Below are 14,441 nucleotides of genomic sequence, written 5' to 3' on the forward strand. Positions count from 1 at the left end.
CCAATATTCGGGAGGTTGAGGCAGGAGGGTTGTGAGTTTGGTTCAGGATGTCACCAACTGTGTATAAAAGACACAGCTCCCGGTCATCTGAATGGCAACCTCCACCTCCCTACATGACCGGTGCCCCTCGAGGGACCCGCCCCCTTTTCTCTTTGTGCTGTCAGAAACCAGCAGTGATGCTGGCAAAATACAGGGGTGTGGGGAACCAGGAAGCTGTCTGGCTCAAGAGTGAGTGCTGTTCCCAGGTCCCGCTGCCTTCCAGGGAGCAAGGCGAGGCAGCTCCTGTATCTGCAGGTCCCCGTCACCATGCCCGGAGCTTTTACCACCTCCCTCCATGAAGTGGCCACCTGCCACCCTCAGCCACCGCCCTGGCCGGCAAGCACTTCTGCAGGGGAGTGGGTGACTGGCCCCTCTCCTGGGGCCTGGGATGCACCACGCTCCCCTCCTGTCTTCCCAGAAAGTTGTAGGCCCTTCCCGGTGCCCAGTGCTGGACCCTGTCCCTCCGTGATGGTGAGCACCGTGCTGAGCTGCTCCCTCTGCTTCATCCTCAGGCACAGAGTGAAGACCGTAATCGCTCCTGTCACCCATGGCTGCTCTGAGGGTAAATGCCTTAAAAGAGATCTGAGGGCCCAGAACAGCAATCGCCCAGGGTAAGTCCTAAATAAATCCGGCTATTAGCAGAGCATGGATGTGCTAGGGGTGACACGGAAAATAAACAGAGCAGACAGGATCATCCTGGACAGCAAATAGAGGATGTGGGGAGCAGAGGGGCCCAGCCAGGACGGCCTCAACCAAGGGGTGGCATCTGAATGGTAAACATAAAAAGTGTTTTAACTGACATGATTAATAGTCAATATAATTTAGATTTATTAATACAAGCTTTGAAAATACAGAGATTAGTAAATTTTAAAAAGCTACATGTGACCTAAACTTGTCTTCATTCAATATAATGTCTGTCTTCAGAGGTGATATTCCCATCAGTTTTATTGTACTGGGGATCAGAACACGATACTCAAAAGATATGGTACTTGGAGTAGTGAGTAGTTTAAGATGCAGAAAACTGAGAAAACTACAGAAGCAAGAAGGTCATTCTCTGACTTTCTCCACTTTTCTCCCCTGAAGCAGACCGTAGAAGAATTCTCTGACCTGCCTCTCCAGAAAGAAGCCATAAGACCCTCATCCAGGAGAGTCCTGTCCTATATTCAACACCAAAACTTTTTGGAACAAACTTGTTTTGTTAGGTTCTTTCCAGTTTGTTACATTAGATCCTACTCTAGTTCCCCATCATACTTCTTCGTGACTGTCCATGAAAATACACAGTCTTCCTTGGGTCTTTAGATCTGCATCTCTGGAGGATCCCGTGCCATGTAAAATTGTATTAAATATATCTATTATGCCTTTCTCTTGTAAATCTGTCCTTTGTTACAGGAATATGAGCAATGAATCTTGCAATGGGTGAAGAGATTGCTTTTCCTCCCCTACAGTGGGCATTATCATTATAGGTTTTCAAAAATATAAGTTAATATTGATATCTAAATGTAGAAAAATACTTATTTTATGTCATATATGTTCTCATATTGTAGGGTGCTTTTCTGCAACTTCATTTTTAGATGTATTAGGAGATAATAATAGTCATTAAATAGGAATTTACTTCCTCTGTTATACTATCAAATTGGGGCTGGGCCTGTAGCTCAGTAAAAGAGCACGTACCTATCGTGCATGGGATCATAGATTTGATGTCTGGCACAGAAAAAAAACAAAAATCTATTTGTTTTTAAGAATAAATCTGTTGTTTCATTGTACTAATGACAAGCTTCTGAGCCTTTGTGGTGTAGAAAAGAAACAAAAAATGCAAATTCAAAGATAAAAGATATTATTTGCTATCTGTTGTTACCATCCAAGCTTATAAAATACCAAGCAGAAGTGATTTGGAAATAATTCTCCAACATTTTCCAGAGACATGGTTCTGAGACTGTGGTCCTATAATTATACAGAATTCGGTAACCTTGCAGAGTCCAGTAACTTTATTTTGGGCTCTGCGTGTGTTCAGAGCTGCGTATCAGTTAGTTGACTCTGTTACTTTTACTGAGCAGACAATGGCTGCAGTTACAGCCTCTATGCACTGGCAGGGACATAAACAATCAAGTCAGATTTTTTTTTTTCAGTGCTAGGATAACCCAAGGCTTTTTGCATGCTAGGCAAGTGCTGAGCATATCCGCAGCCCCTCTAATCTGACTCAGTTCACAATCAGGATGGCACAAAGCCACTCCACAGTAGTTTTATGTATCTTAAAACAGTTTTTGCTTCCTTAAATCCCAGGTTTTTCACCTCCTGTAAGAACCATCATCTGAAATGGCACGGAGGCAGATCAGCTGACGGTTAGAAGACACTGACTTTGAAATACTTTATGACAGAAAAAAAATTTGCAAATTTGAAGGTAACTTTTCCTGAGGTGCTCAATACCTACCGAAAGGAGCTGGTAGTGAGGCAATATCTTGGAATAGTTTTTACTTAAAATTGTATGTGTTCCTACCACGCGTAGGGGCAACTTTTCATAGTGAAATTTGTGGTGAGATTTTCATAAGTGGTACAGCATGCCTGTAGAAGAGAAGTTGTATTAAAGGAGAGAATAGCACATCAGGTATTAATTCTAATTTTAGAGTCGGGTGTGGTGGCACCTGCCTGTAATCCCAGGACTCAGGTGGCTGAGGCAGGAGGATCATATGTTCCAGGGTAGCCTGAATTACAAGGCTTCAACCTTATCTTAGAACAAATAATAAACAAACAAACCAAAAAAAGGAAATGAAAACTGGGCTTGTTGGCATATGCCTGTAATCCCAGCTATTTGGGAGGTTGCAGCAAGAGGATTTTGAGTTCAGGGCAGATTGGACAATTTTGTGAGACATTATCTCAAAATAAAAAGGACTGGGGGCTATCTCTCTGTGGTAGAGAGCCCTGGGTTCGCTCCCCAGAATCCTCAGTCCAAATCCAGTTTGATTTCTGCCATAATTAGCTGTGTAGCTATGTACAACTCATCGAATCGTAGCTATGTACAACTCATCGAATCTGTCTAGATCTCTGTTTCCTTTGTCTGATGGAATTCTTTCAAATTTCTTGCCTCTAATGATGTTGTTTATTCCATCATCAAATATTTCTTGAATATTCAAGGCAATGACTATATGGAGATATCAAAAGTCTATCTTAAAGATATCACCTAGTGAGGGGCACAGACAGTAACATGACCTACACATGGTAAATAAGTTGTAATTTATGTGTGGACTTAGCTATGAAATCACAGAGGGTAGGTCTTGACTTATCTGGGCATGAACTGAGTCTTGAAGAAACACTGGGAGTTAAGGGTAAAGGGGGTTGGAAAGATGATCCGGGGGGGGGGGCAATGAACATGCAGAGATGGGATGTGTGATGGAGCAGTGTATATTTGGAGCACGAGTGTTTTTCACAATTGGAGTGAGGGTTCACATAGCAGAATACTGGAAGACAGCGAAGCTGAACATGGGATGGGCCAAGTAGCTTTTTATCATTCCAGTAATTGGAACTTTATTCTGAATCTGATGAAAAATCACTCTTGACAGACCTTAAATTGGGAAATACTATGATCCATTAGAAAGACTCCTTTGGGATCATAGTGTGGAAGATTGATTGATTGCAGGGGTGAAGCCTGGCTCAGAGGGAACAACTAGGAGATCCACGTGCCTTCAAAGGAGGTAGAGCAACACAGGTCACCTTGTTCCTTCAGCAGTGTTCGCCTTATCCTTGCTTGAGGTCTGATCTGTGCATGCAGTTCACAGATCAGCCAAAGCTGTGGGCAGCATTTAAATTTGGAGGCTTTACTGATTTGCTCATTCTACCCCAAATTTCCCTACTAACTTTTCTAGGAGCTGATGTTGGGTATGACACTATTTGCTGCTTCTTCAAGCTAGTAAGACAGTGATTATTTTCTATTTAGTATTAACTATCCAATGCCAAATGGGACCTGCCTCAGTTTCTATAAAAACAGGATTCTCACTGGCTGCCTGTTCTGACAAAGGCTGACTCCATTTCAATTTTGCCTGCATCTTTCCTTTCTAGTGCCTTTGGGAGTGACTTTTTATATTTTTCTCAGAGGGCTGTGTGTGTGTGAGTGTGTGTTGACGCGCACGCACACCTGTCTCTATGCACTCAGTTTGGTTCAATGGGAGCTACTTAATCATGCCCCTTTATCCAGTTATGAACCCCCAGTTCATAACAATAGTTACTCCCTTGTACGTACGTTAAATTTCTTCATCTCTTATGCACTTTACCATTGTCACTCTGCAACCCCTAAGCTAAACATGATTTTCCATCTAAAACTACATACAGGAAAAGAAATTTAGCCCGACAGAAGTACAGATAGTAATGTGAATTGGCCTCATTTTAAATGTATGAACTAGCAGAACTAGCACATCTTTGTTCCCCTTGGTATTGGGGATGAACCTGGGCCTTCATGGTGAGTGACTTGCCCAGCCCTTGTATTATTTTTTGCTTTGCAAAAGGTCTTGCTAAGTTCCTAAGTTGCTATTCTAGTTTTCCATTGCTCTTTCTAAGGAGCACACAGGGGCGTCCCACTATGAAAGGAAAGGGGCCCATAGGGTCTTCTTATCAGAGGGGGAGGCTCAGCTGATGGACCCCAGCACATGACCTCACTTCCTTGGCGACAGGTCCAAACAGAACTCGGAACCCTGGAGTCACTGGGCATCACAGCCTCACCAAGGCTGCCTAACAGTCACTTGGCTGGAGAGAGTCAGCAGCGAACGTGCTGTGCTGCTTTCCCAGGCCTCGAGGCCGCAGCCTCAGGACCCCATGAAGAGAAAGCACTTGGGGCCGAGTGAGAGGATGGATCACTGGGTCCAGACGCACCAGGCCACCGGCCAGGAACCTTCCTGCCCTCGTGGGCAGCTCAGGGCAGGTCTCACCACACCCAGCGACCACTGGCGCTGAGATGAGAGGGAGCCCAGGGCAGGTCTCCCTGGGCCTGGCCACCACACACTCGGAGCCACTGAGTCCAGGACAGGACCATTTAGGATTGGCCACCTCTGTGAGTCCCCTGCACGACTCCCACCCTCCTTCCTCAGTGTCTGGGGGGGGGGGGGATAGGGGGCCCAGTATGAGTGAAGTTCCTCCTGGGCAGGAGCGGGTGCTGGGAGGCTGTGAGCCCGGGGTCCTGTCACATGGCCCCCCCATGGCAGGGCTGGCAGGAGGAGAAGGGCGGTGCCCAGCGATGAGCCACAGTCTCTATTGCCATCTCCTGCCCTCGCAGGGCAGAAGCCTGTGACAGAGCTTTCTGTGTTTCGAGAGCACAAGGTTATCTGGGGCAGAAACAGCACAAACTGTGGTCAGGCAGAGCCTCATGCTTCCTACCAGCTGCGGGGTTTGTCCCAGCAGAGCTGCACACAGGACCTCAGCCTGGAGCTGGTCACTGGGGCCTGGGTGTCCGGTGCTGGGACAGACACAGGGGTCCCACAATAACAACAGGTGCCAGCTAGGGTGTGAGGTGTGTGTGTGAGCAGAGTGGACTCTGTCCTGAGGACAAAGGAGGACAGGGAGGACCCTTGGGGACGGATAGCATCTTCACCTCCTCCCTGCAGGGCTTGGTAAGCTGTCGACCAGAGTCCCAGTGCCAAAGGAATCCGGGCCCCATGTCCTCAATCCACACATCCTCTCTACTCATAATGCACCTTGGCCAGGGGAAGGTCGCCGTCCACACGTTGGTGGGAACATCAGAAAAGGGACACAGACACTGGGTTCACTTCAACCCTGTCATGATTTCATTCTGCCCTTTCACCTCATTGTAACACCTGGCCCAGGTGTCCATGTGGCACCCACTAGATGTCCGGGAGGCCTGGGCTAAAGGACCTTTTACATGGGCGGCAGTGAACACAGCTATTCAGCCTCACATGGAAAAGGAAGCTTGGCCTGACTCTTCCTGGGCCATTTCATCAGGAACCTGGGGAACATTCTGTGTGGCCTCATAAATGGGCCTGGGGTCCCAGGGGGAGCCTCTGTTTACTCATCTTTACCCTGAGATGGGTCGCAGGATTGTTGGGCTGTTGCTCTTCACCATGGAGTTACACACAACCCCTCCTCAGCTGAGGAGCTGGTATGAAAATGTTAGCATGTCTACAGGTCCCTTGTAATATTTCACTTGTAGTATGAAGATCACTTTCTGCTGGGGCCTTCTGTGCCTCCTCTGGTACCAGCCACTATGGACAATTTGGGGTCTGCTCTGGCCCTCACCTTCAGACCCCTTTGATGAGCCATGGGTGGGACCCTAATTCCATGTCTCCCCACTGCCCACTGTCCCATTACAGATTGGAAATCAAGTGGCTGAGAGCCTGCCAGAGGTCTGCATGGTGAGGGCAGTGGAGCCAGGCACACCTCACACCCTGATGGAGCCCCCGGAGAAGGCCTTCTTGGGTAGCTGCCCCATCTGGGGCGCCTCCTCCCCAGACCCCTCCAGGGCCTGCATTTCCTCCCCACAGGAGGGGATGGTGGGAAGGTGAGTTCTGCTATCAGCAGCACAGTGAGCTTTGGCCACTATGGCTCCATGTCATGGGAATGCGCAAGCACCTCTGTCAGCCTCAGTTTGGAAATCTGAACAATGGGCTGCTGAGAAAACTAAGCTCACTTCATGACTGTAGGATGAAATGGGGTCTATCATAAGTGTGGACCCTGGCCTTGGCCTTGTGGAAGACCTGCTGTAGCAGCCATGCTAATTCTCACAGATGATCTTCCAGCCCCCTGGGAAGCTTTGCCTTCCCTTCACTGACCCCTGAACTTGAGGCAAGTTGTGTTCCCTGTAATGGAGATTCCAGAGTCACTCAATGGGCTTCAGGGTGGTCTCAGAGCAGGAATCCTTGGTAGATGCACAGGTCCCAGACCACTCAGACATCATGGAAGAGCAGGTGGATACATAGGTCCACCAGTATACACGGAGACACACTGCATACAGACACTTTTTCAGGCAATGAGTATGGTTCACTAACCAGAGCAGATGCCATCCCTGCCTTCTGGATTTCAATGCAATTGAGGTCCACACAGTCACCATGGACAGTAGAGCAGGCATTATTTCCATTGCAGTAGATGAGACCCTTCATGGCCTCCCTAGGTGTGGATTCAAAGCACTGCAAAAAGAGCCCAGAGGGGCACAGAGAACTGGACAACACGTCACTACATGAGCTGAAGCCTGAGTTGAGGCAGGGCAGGACAGATGCCTACTGTCCCCTCACTTCTCAGATACTGAGTTATAGAGCAGCAGCCCCATGCCCTTGAATGCAACCAGAGAGCAGATGCCAGTCTCTGTCCTCATGGAGCTGACAATGAGGACAGGAAGAGAGACAGTGTGTCAGGCTGCCCTGAGGAAGGCAGAGGTGGTCACACCACTGAACAATGACTTCTTCCCCCGGAGCCATCTGTCAGGCGCTCAGAGCTGCCTGGGCCGGGACTGTTCCATTGGGCATGGGAGATGGTGGGGTTGGACCATGCACAGACCGGGCAGGAAGCTCATGTGTCCATTCTTGCAGGTGCCTCCAACAGGTAGTGTGGGGGGAAAGAGCAGGCCTCTCACTTTGCTGCTCATTCTGTCTTTTCCAGGTCCACATCCTCTGCCCGTGACTCCTTACTAGAGCTGAGCTCCCAGGGGGATTCACCAACTGAAGTTCTCCTGGGCCAGCAAGAGCACACTGAGCCCATTGAGGCCGAGCCCAAGGGTGAGCAGGACTGGGATATGAGCCTGTGGATATGTGGGTAGGGGATGGGCCTTTGGACACAGAGAGAGCTTCCAGGTTCTGGGTGACCAGGAATACTGAGACCCTCAGCAGTTAGTGGGTGCATGCAGGCTGAGAAGACTCCTTGGGGGCGGCTGTGTGCACAGAGCTCTCTGACGGGCAGTGGGAAGGTTTGGTCCCAGGAAGGAACATGGACAATTTGTGATGATTTTCTTCTCTTGCAGCTGCAGGGCCAGCTCCAGCCCAAGCTGAAGTCCCACCTGTAGAGCTCGTGCCAGCTCCACCTGCAGCTCCCTCCTCACCCTGGGACCACAGTCAGAGCCAGCGCCAGGAACCCCTTCTCCACCAGCTGCACAGCTGTGGATCCTGGTGGCTGCTCCAGGAACCCCTTCTCCACCAGCTGCACAGCTGTGGACCCTGGTGGTTGCACGGCGGGCATCAGCTCCTGAGCTGCAGCTGGGGCAAGCTCCTGCCCCACCCCTGCCATTCCCCTCCATTACTCTTGTTTATGTTTTGGCGTGTATTTTTGCTCCTATTTTATCGACTTATGTAAATAATAGAATTATTTTTTAAATAAAAGTTAAGATTTTAGTCTTGTTTAAAATGACCAGTGTGGTGGCATGAAGGGCCTTCTCAGAGCTGCGCCTCAGTCATTGCTGTCCGGGTCCAGAGCATTTTCCTCAGTGCTGTGCCTGTGAGTGGTTCCTCCCCTCTCCCCTGTTGCTGGTCCCTGGCCACCACTCATCTTATGTCCCTATTGCACATTTTTGACATCAGTTCAGTTAGCTTCCTGTTTGGCCACAGAATCCTGGAAGAGACTGATGAATCTTGCTTTTTATACAATGGAAAACCCTAGAGGATCCTATCCATGTTTCATTCACCTGTTCAGTAAATTAGCTGGCTGTCTTGTCAGATAAGAAAATTCTTTAGGCCGGGGATTTAGCTCAGTGGTTTTGCTGCCTGCTGCGCAAGCGCAAGGACCCGAGTTCGATCCCTGGTACCAGAAAAAAAAAAGAAACATTTTTTATTCCAGTCAAATGAGAAATGCAATATAATGAATAATAAAAGAAAAGACATAGCCAGAGTCATCTGTGACCAGGAACTGTGGCCTCCCCCTGAGGTGCTCTTCTTTCTGTCTTCATCTTAGGGTTCAGCCTGTGTGTCTTTGCTGGTGGGTGAGGAGAGTGCCAGGCCAGGCCACAGCTCTTCTGTCATCTCATGTACCCACTTTGCTCATTCACTGGCCACAATGACATGGTATTATGGTTGTCTCTGCAACCGCTGCTCTAGACAGTTTGCACGTCAGTAAAGTTTTTTTCAGTCCTGGGGATTGAACCTAGTACCTGCTCACTGAGCTTGACCCCCAGCCCATTTAATTTTTGTTTTGAATTATGTCACAGAGTCTCACTAAGAAGCTAAGTTGTCCAACCTGGGCTGGAACGTGCGATCCTCTTGCCTCATCCTCCCAGATTACTGGGAATAGAGAGCTCTACCACCTCTCCTGGCTTCATTATGCAGTTTTGAAAAACAAACTCTGACAACTACCACTATGCCTGGGTGTCCACCTTTAGGCCTTGGGCCAATTTGGATCTCTGGGAAGGGGTGTGGACTCCACCAGAGGGGTGATTCTCCCCGCAAGGCCAGCGACTCTGTGCTCCGTGCCGGGTGAGTGAGCATAGTTCCCGGGTGGCCCAGCCTGGGTGGTGACCACAGGCTCTGCACTAACCTCCCTCCCACACTGCCCTGATGTGCAGAGACCCCACATGCCTTCTCACCTTGCAGCAAGGTGAGCTGGGTAGCGAGGCATTACAAGCCCATCCCATTGAGACCTGCTCTCCTCTACCTCCTAGAATCCTCCCCGAGGTATAGGAACTGCAGACAGCCCCGTGCCTGAGCCCGTGCCCATGAAAGCTGCCGGGAGCTATCTTCTCAGTCTCCATGCACAGCCCATTGCTCATGGCCTGCACCGTGCTGTCCTGGGCTCCCTCCACGACCGAGCACACTCACCTGTCCTTGCCAAATGCTGCTACACTCTCACAGTGTGGACTGCTTCCCACTGCCTTTGTCATAAAGGATCATCCAGATGGAGTAGGCCTCATGCTGGCAATGCCTGGGGACAGGGAATGTGTTCTCCATAGAAGCAACTGTGAGAACAATCTATGGTTTATGGATTGCACCATAATGGAGCAGGTAGGGCCTGATTTCCATTAAATGTACCAACTTCACCATGAATGTAATGATTATGGCCTGCAAACATGTATTAATAAAAATATAGTAAATCGTAAATAAGATCAAGTGAAGAGAAACCTATACAGACCTGAGACCCTCTACCTGGCAGGGAAGGGTCCTTCAGGCAGACCCAAGCCTAATGAACAAAGCAGCAGCGTCCCAAAGCCAAGACTGTGTTACTGTGTTTACTGTGGCCAATCTTGCTATAATAGGAATGTGTGTTTTCAACCTACAACTTTCTTCCTTACACAACCCATTGCAGACACATGTAGAGCTTACTGTTTAAGATACTCACAAGCAGCTCACCTTTGGGGGAGATGAGTGAACCCACATTTCCAATACCCGGTGATGACTGAGTCATGGAACAGAATGTGAAAGCCAAACTCAGGCAAATCTTCCAAGGAGTCCTCAGTCTCCCCCTACCCAGCCTTTGTACCTCCTTGGGATGAATGATAACCTGGTCTCTCATTTCGAGAGGTTGATGCAGCACAGGAAAAAACAAGTGACATTAGACAGATTTTTCACCAAATTGTCCCTGCAGCTAAGAAACAAAGCTGAGTGGAAACCCTTGAGGGAGATCACCCCAATGTCCTTTTGCAAGGGGACTTCCCTCCAAAGAATACCCCCCCACCTCCTGTCCTCCACACCAGAGGTCACCTTGAGCTGTAGGAGTGTTCTCTCTTTTCCTAATGTTCGGTACTCTACTCTAGTTTGTTTCATATTTTTGTAGTTTAAAAAAAATACATCTGATTTAGAATGAATTAACCTTATTTATATTGAAATTTATGGAGAATTTGATTCGTGTTGTGACTAATTTGGTAGGAAACCAGAGTTATGGAGTGAATTACATTGTATAACTAGTTCTTACCTCTTTCCTCAATGGCAGACTCGTATCTATCCTCCTACTTGACACTTTCTCTTGGATATCTAATAAGCATTTTACACTTAAAGGACTCTGCCATATTCACTCTTTCTCCAGTATCCTCCAGATCAATAACTGGCAGCGCCACTGACCAGATAACTCAGGTGAAAATCTTTGAACTTTAAGTCTTGGACTCTTTTTATTTTTTCAAGTTTACATGTCCATGGTTTATTTTTTTACTTAAAAAGATACCCAATTAAAATATTAGTAACTATCAAAAATAAATTGACATAAATACAGTTGGAACAAATTTTCATAAGTCTTGGACTCTTGATGACTCTTCTCTCAAACTCCTTATCATATCAGCGAAGTCTCAAAAGCCATCACATCACCATTTTATTAAAACAATTCTGGGTCAAGGCATTACTGAGCCATCCTTTACTGCATTACTGCAATGACCTCTTATCTGTTGTCCAACTTGCACTTTTGTATCCATTACAGCTTGTTCTCTACTCAGTAGCTCAGGTTATATTTTTTGAAGTACACATTGGATTACACACTCCACTGGCTCAGATAATTTGGTGTTTCATCCGACTATGATTCTGTCATGAGACAGGCTCTGATGAGGTCCCTCAAAGAAGAAGTTGGGACTTCAACTAACCCCACCCATTTGATTGTGGTTTCAATGACTTATGGCACAGGTAAAAATTGCTGGATGCATCAGGGAGAGGCATAGAAATGTTTATTATGCACAAAGAAGTATACCCTCAGAAAGAGTGCAGGTGCTCATGGGGTGAGATGCACTGCGGTCTGGGACTATGAGTATTCATGAGGTCTTGGGATGTCCTCAAGATATTTAGAGTATGTATTTCTAGTGTCTGTCAGGTTACCCATTTGCTGGGCTAGGTGAGAAAGCAAGGCATTTATGTGTGTGTTTGAAGTCTAAAAATATGCTTTCCCCTTATTAGTGCTGTTTCCTTGAGGATAGAAGTCTGTTGGAGAAAAAGTAGAGGCTGAAATACAGATGAAAAGCATGGGCTCAGTTCACAGGCTTAGGAATTGTTTTTCTTTGGAGTGAGTCTCTTGAAAAGGAAAAAGTCTTTGTAACAGAAGTTAAGTTTAATTGTGTCCTGAGGCTACAGTTTTTCTTAAAAGTACAATTTAAAAATTATGATTTTTCTTGTCTTCTTTCTACTTACCTTGGTTTCTTCTCTCTTACCTACCCTAATATCTCTTTGACCTTATTTCACCAGGCTCACTCTATCCTAACTTGGCTTTTCATTGTTCTTCAAAACCTCCAAGTTCCCTCCCACTTTATGACTTTTATACTTGTGGTTCCTTTTGCCTCCCCCACCCCCTTCACCATACTGGGGATCGAACTCAGGACCCTGTGCTTGCCATGCAGGCATGGTGCCAGTGAGGTACATCCCCAGCTGCCCCCTTTTTTTTTAAAGCTGATATTATATTATTTATCTTTCTTTATTTTATGTTTTACCTACTAGAATGTACATCAATGAGGGTATAGATATTATATGTCTCACTTAATATTATATCCCCAGTACCTAGAGTAGCACCTGGAACAGAGCAGTATGAAGTACTACATGAAGTCAAGCCCTGCCCTTGTGAATGCTATAGGCATAGTAAGCCATGGATGAAGTTCTGAAGAACTAGTCCCTGAAATGCTGAAATGTCAGGGCTAAACCAGAAGTGTGGGATTAGATAAGGCTTGGGTTTGAGCACAGAAATCTATGGTTAATTAAGATAGAACTGAAGCCTGTGTGGTGGCACAGGTTTATAATCTCAGCATCTAGGAGGTTAAGGTAGCAGGATCATAAGTTTGAGTTCAGCTTGGGCAGTTTAGCACCTTAGAGTGATCCGGTCTCAAAATTAAAAATAAAATGGTCTGGTCTCACAGAACACGCCCAATCAGCCCCCTGCAGACAGGGAGGTCTCTGCACGCCCTACCCAGGTCCTGAGTCGCGCGGAAGATGCCAAATCACCACGCTGCAGACAGGCAGCCACCTGGTTCCACACTACAAAGACGCAGAGGACGCCAGACCACCAGACCAAGGTACTGAGTCCCGCTGTTCCCGGCCCAGAGGTAGGGGCTTCTGAGCCACCATCCCAATGCTCCTGGACCAGAGGAAGGGGCTTCTCTGGCTGCTCCCAGCCCACAGGAAAGGGTGTTTGGGTTACCATCCCTACCCCTGCTCCCAGCCCCTGTCCCACCTCTCCCAGCTCAGAGGAGGTAATCCATGCAGGCGCTAACAGCCCCCCACCCAGTCAAAATGAGAAAACACATAAATAAGTCCAAAATCAGACTTCCAGATCACCTACAGCAACCCCAAAGGGAAATGAGATGGAACCCTCTGATACTCAACCACCTGGACCCACTGAACTGGCAACAAAAGGGGATCTGGAAAAAATGAAATCAGAAATAATTTCTCAGATAACAGGAGAAATTGTGCCCCTAGTGCAAGACATGATTAATAAATCTAGAGAGGAGCTCAGGAACATGATGGAATCCCAACATAAGAAACAAATGGAATCCATAAAACAGATGCAAATAGATTTCCAGGACATGAAAAACTCCACTGAAAGTCTACACAGCAGAATGAGCCAATGTGAGGACAGAATTTCAGGTATAGAAGATAAGATTGCAATTAGTGACCAGGAAAAGAAAAATTGCTTCAAAATTATATGGGAGCATGAGAAATCAATCCAGCAGCTGCTAGATGATGCAAAGAAGAATAACATAAGACTGATTGGGCTCAATGAAGAAACAGGAGAAAGTGCAGATGACATAAAAAATCTCTTCACAGAAATGATGGCAGAAAACTTCCCAAGCAGGGGAAAAGAGCTTGACATACAGATAAGTGAGGCATATAGGACTCCAAATAGCCTTGATTTAAAAAAATCTACACATAGGAATATAATTGTTAAGATTCCAGAAACACAAAAGAAGAACAAAGTTCTCCAAGCAGTCAGAGAAAAGAAACAAATCACATACAAAAGAAAGCCAATCAGAATCACAGCAGACTTCTCAACACAAACCATCAAGGCAAGAAGAGCTTGGAGTGACATATTCCAAGCCCTAAAAGAAAACAGCCTCCAACCCAGATTGATGGACCCTGCAAAACTATCTTTCAAAATGGATGGAGAAATGAGATACTTTCATGACAAAGAGCACCTTAGGAACTTTGTGAATACCAAACCAACACTCCAAAGAATTTTACACAATATCCTGGGAACAGACATTGAGGATCACAACCCCAGGAAGCAAAGCAGAATGAACCCATCTGGCATGACAAGAAATTAAATGGAAAGGGGGAGAACCCAACAAAAAGAAAAAGTCATGGCAATGACAAGTCAATACATTTCAGTTATAACCATCAATGTTAATGGTCTCAATTCACCAATCAAAAGAAATAGACTGGCAGAATGGGTCAAGAAGCAAAATCCAACAATATGCTGCATACAAGAAACACACTTCATTCAAAAGGAAACTCATAGACTGAAAGTTAAAGGGTGAAAAACGATACTCCATGCGACAGGAACCCGAAAAAAAAGCAGGAGTAGCTATCCTC

General features: G+C 46.7%; 1 long non-coding RNA gene across 2 annotated transcripts; it reads left to right on the plus strand.

Moving 5' to 3' along the window:
* The first annotated feature begins 228 nt into the window (after positions 1-228).
* On the plus strand, positions 229-8,508 carry LOC147821751 (uncharacterized). Of its 2 annotated transcripts, XR_015446577.1 has the most exons (6): positions 229-375; positions 552-650; positions 2,320-2,437; positions 6,348-6,535; positions 7,630-7,745; positions 7,988-8,508. It is a non-coding gene; the product is annotated as an uncharacterized LOC147821751 (long non-coding RNA). The 2 variants fall into 2 exon arrangements; XR_015446576.1 differs by lacking the exons at positions 2,320-2,437; positions 6,348-6,535; positions 7,630-7,745; positions 7,988-8,508 and adding an exon at positions 1,123-2,218.
* The last annotated feature ends 5,933 nt before the right edge of the window (positions 8,509-14,441 follow it).

This window comes from Heterocephalus glaber, unplaced genomic scaffold, assembly GCF_053883595.1.
Source record: "Heterocephalus glaber isolate CG9 unplaced genomic scaffold, H.glaber_assembly_v1.0 deba00001707, whole genome shotgun sequence".
NCBI classification, from domain to species: domain Eukaryota; kingdom Metazoa; phylum Chordata; class Mammalia; order Rodentia; family Bathyergidae; genus Heterocephalus; species Heterocephalus glaber.